This window comes from Myotis myotis, unplaced genomic scaffold, assembly GCF_014108235.1.
Source record: "Myotis myotis isolate mMyoMyo1 unplaced genomic scaffold, mMyoMyo1.p scaffold_m19_p_10, whole genome shotgun sequence".
In the NCBI taxonomy this organism is placed as follows: Eukaryota; Metazoa; Chordata; class Mammalia; order Chiroptera; family Vespertilionidae; genus Myotis; species Myotis myotis.
The window spans coordinates 64,709,029-64,717,980 of NW_023416314.1; positions in this window are offsets into that span (position 1 = coordinate 64,709,029).

The window sequence follows — 8,952 nt, forward strand, 5'->3', positions numbered from 1 at the left end:
CCTGTGTGCAAATAAAAAATGCTCTTAGCATCAAGATGCCTGGCACATCAGAGTAAAGGCAGCAGACCGACACAACCTCTACCAGCAGAGGGAGTCTCACAGTGTTTACAAGTATAGACTGGTCTAATGACTTAGGTTTGCACTCCAGGTGAGCCACTTGATGTGTGACCCTGAACATGTCATTTCCTCATTTAGCTTCCTCATTGTAAAATGGGGATAATCATAGGGCTGTTGTAAAGATAAAATGAGTTAATATGTGTGAAGTATTTAGAATAATGACTGGGGCATAGAAAGTAATAAATTTTAGCCATATATATGGCTATGTATATATATTGTATATTTAAATATACACATTTAGATAACATGCTATATACTGTTAAATATGTATAAATATATTTAATGTTTATATTATAGATGATATAACTTGTAAAGGATTCATTTATATTTATATTAAATATATATAAAGTAATGAGTACTTATAAAATAAAATAAGTAATTATTGATAGTATAAATATATTTTAATAACAGAATTAAGTGGAGGCAGGCATTTTCACAAATTATATAGAAAAATACTTAGAGGAGCCAGTGAAAAATAGTTGTGTTTAAGAAGGAAGCAGTCAGTCTTTTGGTTCTACACAGCGATATCGAGCATGTGAGGGAACCCAACTTGGTGTGTGATGGGAGTGATCCAGGCAGGGGACTGAGTGATCACTGCCTTTCAGCATCCACCTGAATCAGGGACTGCACTCCTCATTCTTCAGATACTATCCACCCAGTCTGATCCGCCCAGCTGGGCCCAAGAGTCCTCTGAGGAGCTGGCGGCACAGAGGAGCGGTGCTTGCTGGAGTCTCGAGTAGAGCAGTAACATGGAGGCCGGGGCCGGCTGCTGTGTCTGCTGTCTCACAGGAGAGGCTGCCACCACATCTAATTCCTTCCCGAGGGGTGCCCTTGGAGAGTTGTGCAGCTTTCAGAATGTGTGGGACACTCACTCTGCGTGAGTTTTCGGTTGGCACCAGTGCCACTGTGATAGTACCTTCACAGTGGGCCTTCCCTGTAGATGGAAGTGTCTGGGAGGTCACTGGGCATGAGTGAAGGAAACAATAGAAGCAGTGAGTTTCAGGCCTAAAGGTGCAGGTTCAAGACAGACAGCCTGAGGTGACATTTCCTAGCAGTGTGATGTGGATGAGGCATTGAACTGCCCTGTGCCTGTTTCCCCATCCACAAAATGGCAATGAAAGTATAACTCATTGAGTGGTTGTAAAAATTATGTTAGTAACTAAAGCATTTAGCCTCAATAATGTTAGCTCTTTTTTTTTTTTTTAATTGCTAAGTTTTGTGTGAGGGGACACTGGATAGACCCCTGGAAAACTTCAAAACCATTGTTCATCTGTGCTAGTGGTGGGCAGAGAGCTAAGGCTCCTTTCTAGGTGCTGAAGTGCAAGATTGGGTCAACAGGTGGCGCTGTCAGCTCACGGGATGGGCACTGCTGTGAACAATTCTACAATTATGCATTATTTGCCTATTCTATGCAGGCGTTGTGCTAGGAAGAGTGGAGAGTGAAGAAAATTGATATTGCACCTGCCTTCAGGTTTAGCAAGGAATGCCACAAATTCTCTGAGCGCATAGCTGGGACATCTAGAAGAGCACTTGCTTTGAAGTGGTAGTAGTTGTGGGGAGAAGAACACTTGCTTTGAAGTGGCAGAAAGTATGGAGGTTTCAGGAAACAAAGCCTGGGTGTGCCTGGAGTGCCGAGTGTGCAGGGAGCTGTGGTGAGAGATGAGAATTGAAGGCTGGATAGACGCAGGTCCAGAAGAGCCTGGTGAGCTGTTAGAGTTTGGATTTTCTCCTATTAAGGGGATCAGCAAACTGTTGAAGGATGCTAACTCTGACTGGGAACATGGCAGATCTCTCATTTTAGAGGCTCCCTCTAGCCGCCAGGGTGGATAGTGGTAGATGATGGTTTAATGGATTAAGGCAGTGGTTCTCAACCTTCTGGCCCTTTAAATACAGTTCCTCATGTTGTGACCCAACCATAAAATTATTTTCGTTGCTACTTCATAACTGTAATGTTGCTACTGTTATGAATCGTAATGTAAATATTTGATAATGCAGGATGGTCTTAGGCGACCCCTGTGAAAGGGTTGTTCGACCGCCAAAGGGGTCATGACCCACAGGTTGAGAACTGCTGGATTAAGGGGAGCTGGGCCAGGGAGCCAGGGAGGAAAGAAGGGGGACGGTGGGAGTAAGAACAGCTATTGAGTTGCTATAGTGTGCTAATAAGTATGTTTATTACAGTTAATCCTTATAAGTAACTGTGAAGCGGGTACCACTATTCTCATTTTATAGATGAAGAAGCCAGGGCTCTGGAAAGTTAATAACTTGCTGAAAGTCACACAGCAAGCGAGTAGCAGAGCCAGGATTTCAACTTATTCAGACAGCAGCACCTACTTCTTCTTTTTTTTAATATTTTTTATTGTTTTTTTACAGAGAAAAAAGGAGAGGGACAGAGAGTCAGAACATCGATGAGAGAGAAACATCAATTAGCTGCCTCCTGCACGCCCCCAACTGGGGATGTGCCTGCAACCAAGGGACATGGCCTTGGCCGGAATCGAACCTGGGACCCTTCAGTCCACAGGCTGATGCTCTATCCACTGAACCAAACCGGTTAGGGCGAGCAGCACCTACTTCTAACCAGTCCTCTGGGATTGGGGGTCGGGAGGTGCTTCCCAATGAGACAGCAATTTCACATTTCATTCAACAATATTTATTGTTGGCCCGTAACATACAAAGAAGTACATAAAGTGCCCAAAGTGAGCTAGCTAGGCCCCTGCCCTCAGTGAGTGAGTGCAGGGGGTGAGGGGTGGGTGGGTGCAGGAGATGGAACAGACATGCAAAGGCTATTAGAATGGCTTAGGCCCTTTGAGCCATAGAGAAGAGGCAAAAACATCCATAGATGTGTTCTTGCTAGATTATCACAGCTTTAAAAATCAGGAAATGTCTCACAAAAATCTGGACTCTGGTTTCTTTTGAAAACTTAGAAGATCTGATAAGTCAGCCCACATTGCTGCTTGGTAGCGGTGTCTGGAGGACGGGCAGAGGTGGGCAGAGGCTCGGCTGTCCACCAAACCTCTCTCCGCTCTCTTCTTCCTGTCATCGTCTGCCTGACCTGAAGGCATTTGGTCTGCGCCTTCTGCTCTGGGGCTCAGATGAGCTGGATGCTATATGAGGAAATGTGTGGTAGGCAGTCTCTAAGATGGCTCTCAATATCCTGCCTGCTGCTATTTCATCCCCCTGGGTGTGCCCGAGACCTAGAGACTTGCTTCTAATAACACAGCAAAGGTGATGGGATGCCACTTCTCAGGTTAAGAAGATTGTAATGGCCATCTTGTGTGTTCTGTCTCTCCCTCTCCCTCCCTCTCTCTCTCTTTGCAGCCTTGTGAGCAACCCTGAAGCAGAGGATCCATTGAAGCTGTACCCCAATGCCCGACCTAGAGAAACTAAGATAATATATGTTAAGTGATTACATTTTGGGGTAATTTTCTATGCAGCAGTAACTATCCAATCCATGTACAGTTCTCACAGCTGTTATAATTATCTGAGACTATGGTCATTCCACACCTATACCGAGGATGGGCCAGGCACCATTCCAGGCATTTGGGAAACATTAATCAACACAACATAAAGATCCTTGCCCTCTAGGAACTCTTATTCTAATGGGGATGGTTCACATAGGAGTCTGTGCTGGCAGTGCTGTTTTGAAGGAAAGACAAACTCCCTCAGCTTTGCGGAGAAGTTCTTAACTTCCTTTGGGTCTTAGACACTTTTGAAACCCCAACAAAAGCCACGGACTGTTTTTTTTTTTAGAAAAATGTACATGCACATGGAATTTTGCATGCAGTTTTAGGGATTTTCATAAGAATTCTTGTGGTCTGCCCTGAGGAGTCTTGTGATGAGCATTGTTTTAGGTGCTGGGGCAAAGAGAAACAAGCAAAATAGAAGGTCTATGGAGGGGAGAAATGGTAAAATCAGTGGCGTGTACAGTGTGCTACGAGCTACAAGAGATGTCCGGCAAGTTGTGAGGCTACGTAAAGGAATGTGCACCCATATCTGGGGGCTCAGAGAAGACTGTCCCCCTGAAAGTTATTGAGGCTATGCTTTCAGTGATCTGAGAGAGAGAGAGAGAGAGAGAGAGAGAGAGAGAGAGAGAGAGAGAGAGAGAGAGAAAGAGAAGAAGAGAGAAACATTGATGTGGAGAGAAACATTGATTGGCTGACATACATGCCCCGACTGGAAATCAAACCTGCAACCCTTGGTGCAGGGGATGTCGCTCCAACCAACTGAGCTATACAGGCCAGGGCATGAGTGAGATTTGAAGGGTGGGTAGGAATTTGTCAGCTAAGGGGCACAGTGGATGGTGGGATCTGTTACTTGTGGGAGGATAGCGGTAAGGCAGGTAGGTACAGGTCCCTGGCCCCTGGGTATACAGTTTATCACGGAAACAGACATCTGATGATGAGTTTCATCAAAGGGAAATTGGGATGTTACATAGGTCACACAGCAAAGGGATATATTGTTAGAGTCAGGCAAGGAGCTTTCCCTAAGGAAGTCACCATTAAGTCAAAATCAGATTGATTAGATAGGCCAGGGCACGGGAATGTTCCTTGCCCAGGAGGAACTTCAGGTGGGAGAGAACATGGGGTATTAATGGGCAAGAAGAGGTCACCAAGGCAAAAGCATAGAGAGGAGGGAGGCCAGAGGGAGGCTGGGGGCAGTAGGTGAACCGGGACATACTGGTAAGCGTTGTTGGGAGTTTGTACATTTCCTCAACCATCATGGGAAGCTTAAAAGGGGAGTGGCCTGATCAACACTGGGTTTCCAGTAGATCATTCTGACTGGATGGTGGGATTATGAGCACTCTTTCAAAGTGTAAAATTCAGTAGAGTTTAGTATATTCACAAAGTTGTACAACCATCACCACCATCCAATTGCACAACATTCTCATTGCCCTTAGAAGAAACCCCACACCTATTAGCAATCACTTCCCATTTTCCCAGTTCCTGCCAACCACTAATCTATTTCTGGCTCAATATACCTGCCTATTCTGGGCATTTCATGTGGTACAATCATACAATATATGTTTTTTTGTGTCTGGCTTTTTTCACTGAGCATAATGTTTTCAAGGTTTGTCTTTCTTATAATAAGTATCAGTACCCCACTCATTTTTATGGCCAGCTGATATTGTGTATTAGCATGCACACATTTTTTATCCATCAGTTGATGTATGACTGGGTTGTTTGCACTTTTAGGCTATTATGAATTACATGGCTATGAGGATTTGGGTCTAAGTTTTTGTGTTGATGTATGTTCACCATTCTCTGATATATACCTAGGAATGGAATTGCTGGGCCAGAATGGTAGCTCTATGTTTAACTATCTGAGGAACTACCAAACTTTTCCAAAGCAGTGTGGCCATTCTATTTACATTCTTCATGCAAAGATATATAATAACTATTTGTTAGGCTGAATAGATAATTTTATTGATTTTTTACAGAGAGGAAGGGAGAGGGATAGAGAGTTAGAAACATCGATGAGAAAGAAGCATCGATCAGCTGCCTCCTGCACACCCGCTACTGGGGATGTGCCTGCAACCAAGGTACATGCCCTTGACCGGAATCGAACCTGGGACCCTTCAGTCCCCAGGCTGACGTTCTCTCCAGTGAGCCAAACCAGCTAGGGCAGATAATTTCTTACATAGTAAACTGGCTACTACTTGAGATAATGTAAGGAATATATGTGTGGTCATTCAGGTGACCAAATATATTCCTCATATATTTTGGTCTTCATCCACAGTTTCTGGCTCACAGCTCCCCGAACCACTGGAATGTCCTAAGTTTTGAGAATGATACAGATGTCTCCTGTTATGTGAATGCAGTGAATTTCAGAAGCACCAAAGGATGGGGGCTGGTTGCCAGGAGAACCAATCAAGTGATTAGAGGGTTGGCATTTTCAGTCCCACCCTCCTTCCTTCTCTGGCCTCTCACTCCAGGGGAGCCAGTTGGTCAGAAGCACAGAGGGCCTGGAGGTTGAATCAATGGTCCATGCCCAGTGATTTAATCATTTCTATGTAATGAGGCCTCCATAACAACCCAAGAAGATGGGGTTCAGGAGCTTCTGGGTGGTGAAGAGGTGAAGACTTGGGGAAAGAAGTGGGTCTGGAAAGGGCAGGCCCTTTCTCGTGTACCTTACTCTATGCATCTCTTCCATCTGGCTGTTCTTGAGTTGTATTCTTTTTTTTTTTTTAAAAAATATATTTTATTGATTTTTTACAGAGAGGAAGGGAGAGAGATAGAGAGTTAGAAACATCGATGAGAGAGAAACATCGATCAGCTGCCTCCTGCACATCTCCTACTGGGGATATGCCCGCAACCCAGGCACATGCCCTTGACCGGAATCGAACCTGGGACCCTTCAGTCCGCAGGCCGACGCTCTATCCACTGAGCCAAACCGGTTTCGGCCTGAGTTGTATTCTTTTACAATAAACTAGTGATCTAGTAAGTAACACACTTCTCTAAATCCTGAGAACCATTCCAGCAAATTAATTGAACCCAAGGAGGGGGATGTGGGAACCTCTGATTCCTAGCCAGTCAGGCAGAAGCATACGCGACAGCATGGACTTGTGATTGGCATTCCGAGTTGCAGGGGGTCGTTGGAACCGCCAATCTGTAGCCAGTTGGTCAGAAGCACAGAGAGTCGGGCTTAGGCTGGCTTCTGAAATGTGTATGTTTGGACCTCGGGCAGTCTTGTAAGACTAAACCATTAACTTGTGGAACCTGATGTTATCTCTGGGTAGATAATGTCAGAATTGAGTTGAATTCTTGGACACTCTGCTGGCTTCTGAGAATTGTTTGTTGGTGTGGGAGACCCCCTCCAACAGTAGAATTAGGTTCAGGAACCCAATTTACTATTATTTTTGGCACTTAACAGGCTTGAAGAGTGGGTCTCTGGAAGCAAGTGCCTTGAGCCAAGTTGCTGGACTAGTCAGCTGCAGAGCCAGGATCAGGACCCTGCCTGGTCACTCCTGAGCCAGCTCTCCTGTCCACTCATCTGTGAAGCAGCTTTGAGCCAGAGCCACAGGAGATCCAATGTGATAGCACTGTTCTACTGGAAGTATGGGGAGTGCCAGGGGATCAGAGTCTCCCTCCTTCCCAATGTATCCTCCTCCATTCATTTAACACACAAACCTGACCGTATTATCCCCTTCCTTAAACACAAAGACAAAAGAAAACATAATCCAAGATTTGCCAGTCACCTATCTCACAACATTGGAAGTCCTTGGCCTGGCAGATGTCATTCTAAACTGACCTCAGCCTGCCTCTTCAGCTCCATTTCTCACCACTCCGTTTTATTTATTCAACAGATGTTTACCATGGGCTTGTGACATGGAAGGTCCCCTGATAGGTTTACAAACCACCTACAATGTGGCTCCTGCCCCCAAGAGATTTATTCAAGAGATATCTCTCCGGGAGGGAGGCAGGCAAGTGAACTGATGGTTCTAGCTCTGTGAAGGCTTCAGTAGAGGTTAGAATAGTATTGGGGGGGAGTATGTGGGAACGGCCCCTAAGCCAGTCTAAGAGATCAAACAGATTCCAGAAAGACGCGAGTTGTAAAGGATGAGAACCTTAGAAATTAAGAAAGGACTCTGTCATCCCCACAAGGAACAGGTGCAAAGGCATGGAGTGTGAAACCAGATGGCTTCACACTTCATTCTGCAGGTGTTTACCTAGTGCTTCTTAGATGCCAAGTGCTGTTCTAGATGCTGGAGATACAGCAGTGAACACAACAGACCAGGCCCTTGCCCTCATGGAGCTGCCAGGGGGAAACATTGAAATGTGGGTTGGGGAAGGCCAACCATTGGCCCTGCCTTGGGGCAGGGAGTGGGGAGGGTGGTGGTGGTCCAAAGACCTTTGGAGCATGGGGAATGTCCACAATAACCCTGAAATTTGAATGGAAATGTGTGTGTGTGCTCAGGTTCACACATGCATTTTCCTAGGGACTCTACACATAGTATTTTATTGTGTTCTCAAAGGGATCCATGACTGTATTGGGTTAGAGCCCTTATTCTAGGGCCTCTTGTGCTAAGCGAAGGAGCTTGACCTTCATCTGGAAGTTCTGGGAGCAGTAGTGAATTTTAAGAAGTGAAAACATGAGAGCCTGACCCTGCGCTCTTGCCAGAGAGAACTGGTGCCTTTTCTGCTGCAAGGCCTTTGCTCTTGCGGTCCTCCCGACCTGGAGGAGAAGGACCACTTAAAAGCCAGACCGGTCTGAGTTTGCATCCTGCCTGCACCCACGGCGTCCCACCTGCCAGTCGCCAGTCTCCATCTGTGAAAAGTTGTGAGGTGTAAATGAGAACATGATGTTTTAAGGACTTAATGACAATTTTTGTTTGGGAAGTGCCCAGGGTATAGTAGCCACTCACCAAATCTTAGTTCCTCTCTTGGCTTGGTGGCTCAGCTGTTCAGAGATGCCCTCTTGTCTGACTTCTTCTTGGAACTTCCCAGACAGTTGCTCACATGGCCACAGAACTTTGTGACTACCACCAATATTACTTTCAACACACTGTGTAACTATTGATTTGCCTTTGCCATTTCATCAATCCACACCCCAGCCCAAGTAGTGACACCTTCCCTTTGACAGATGAGGAAACAGGCCCAGAAAGTTGAGAAATTTACTAGTGATCTATCAGTTAATAAGTATCTGGAAGCATCCCATCATCAGGCCTTCTGAAAAAAATTATAGTGACAGCAATGAAAATTTATTATGCTTACTAGGTACCAAGCACTGTGCTGAGTGAGCTTTCTACCATACGGGTAACCCCCAATTCCACCTGCCATTTCCCCAAATATAGGCAGGTACTACTATGTCATAATTCAAACTTACAGAGAAGGAAACTGA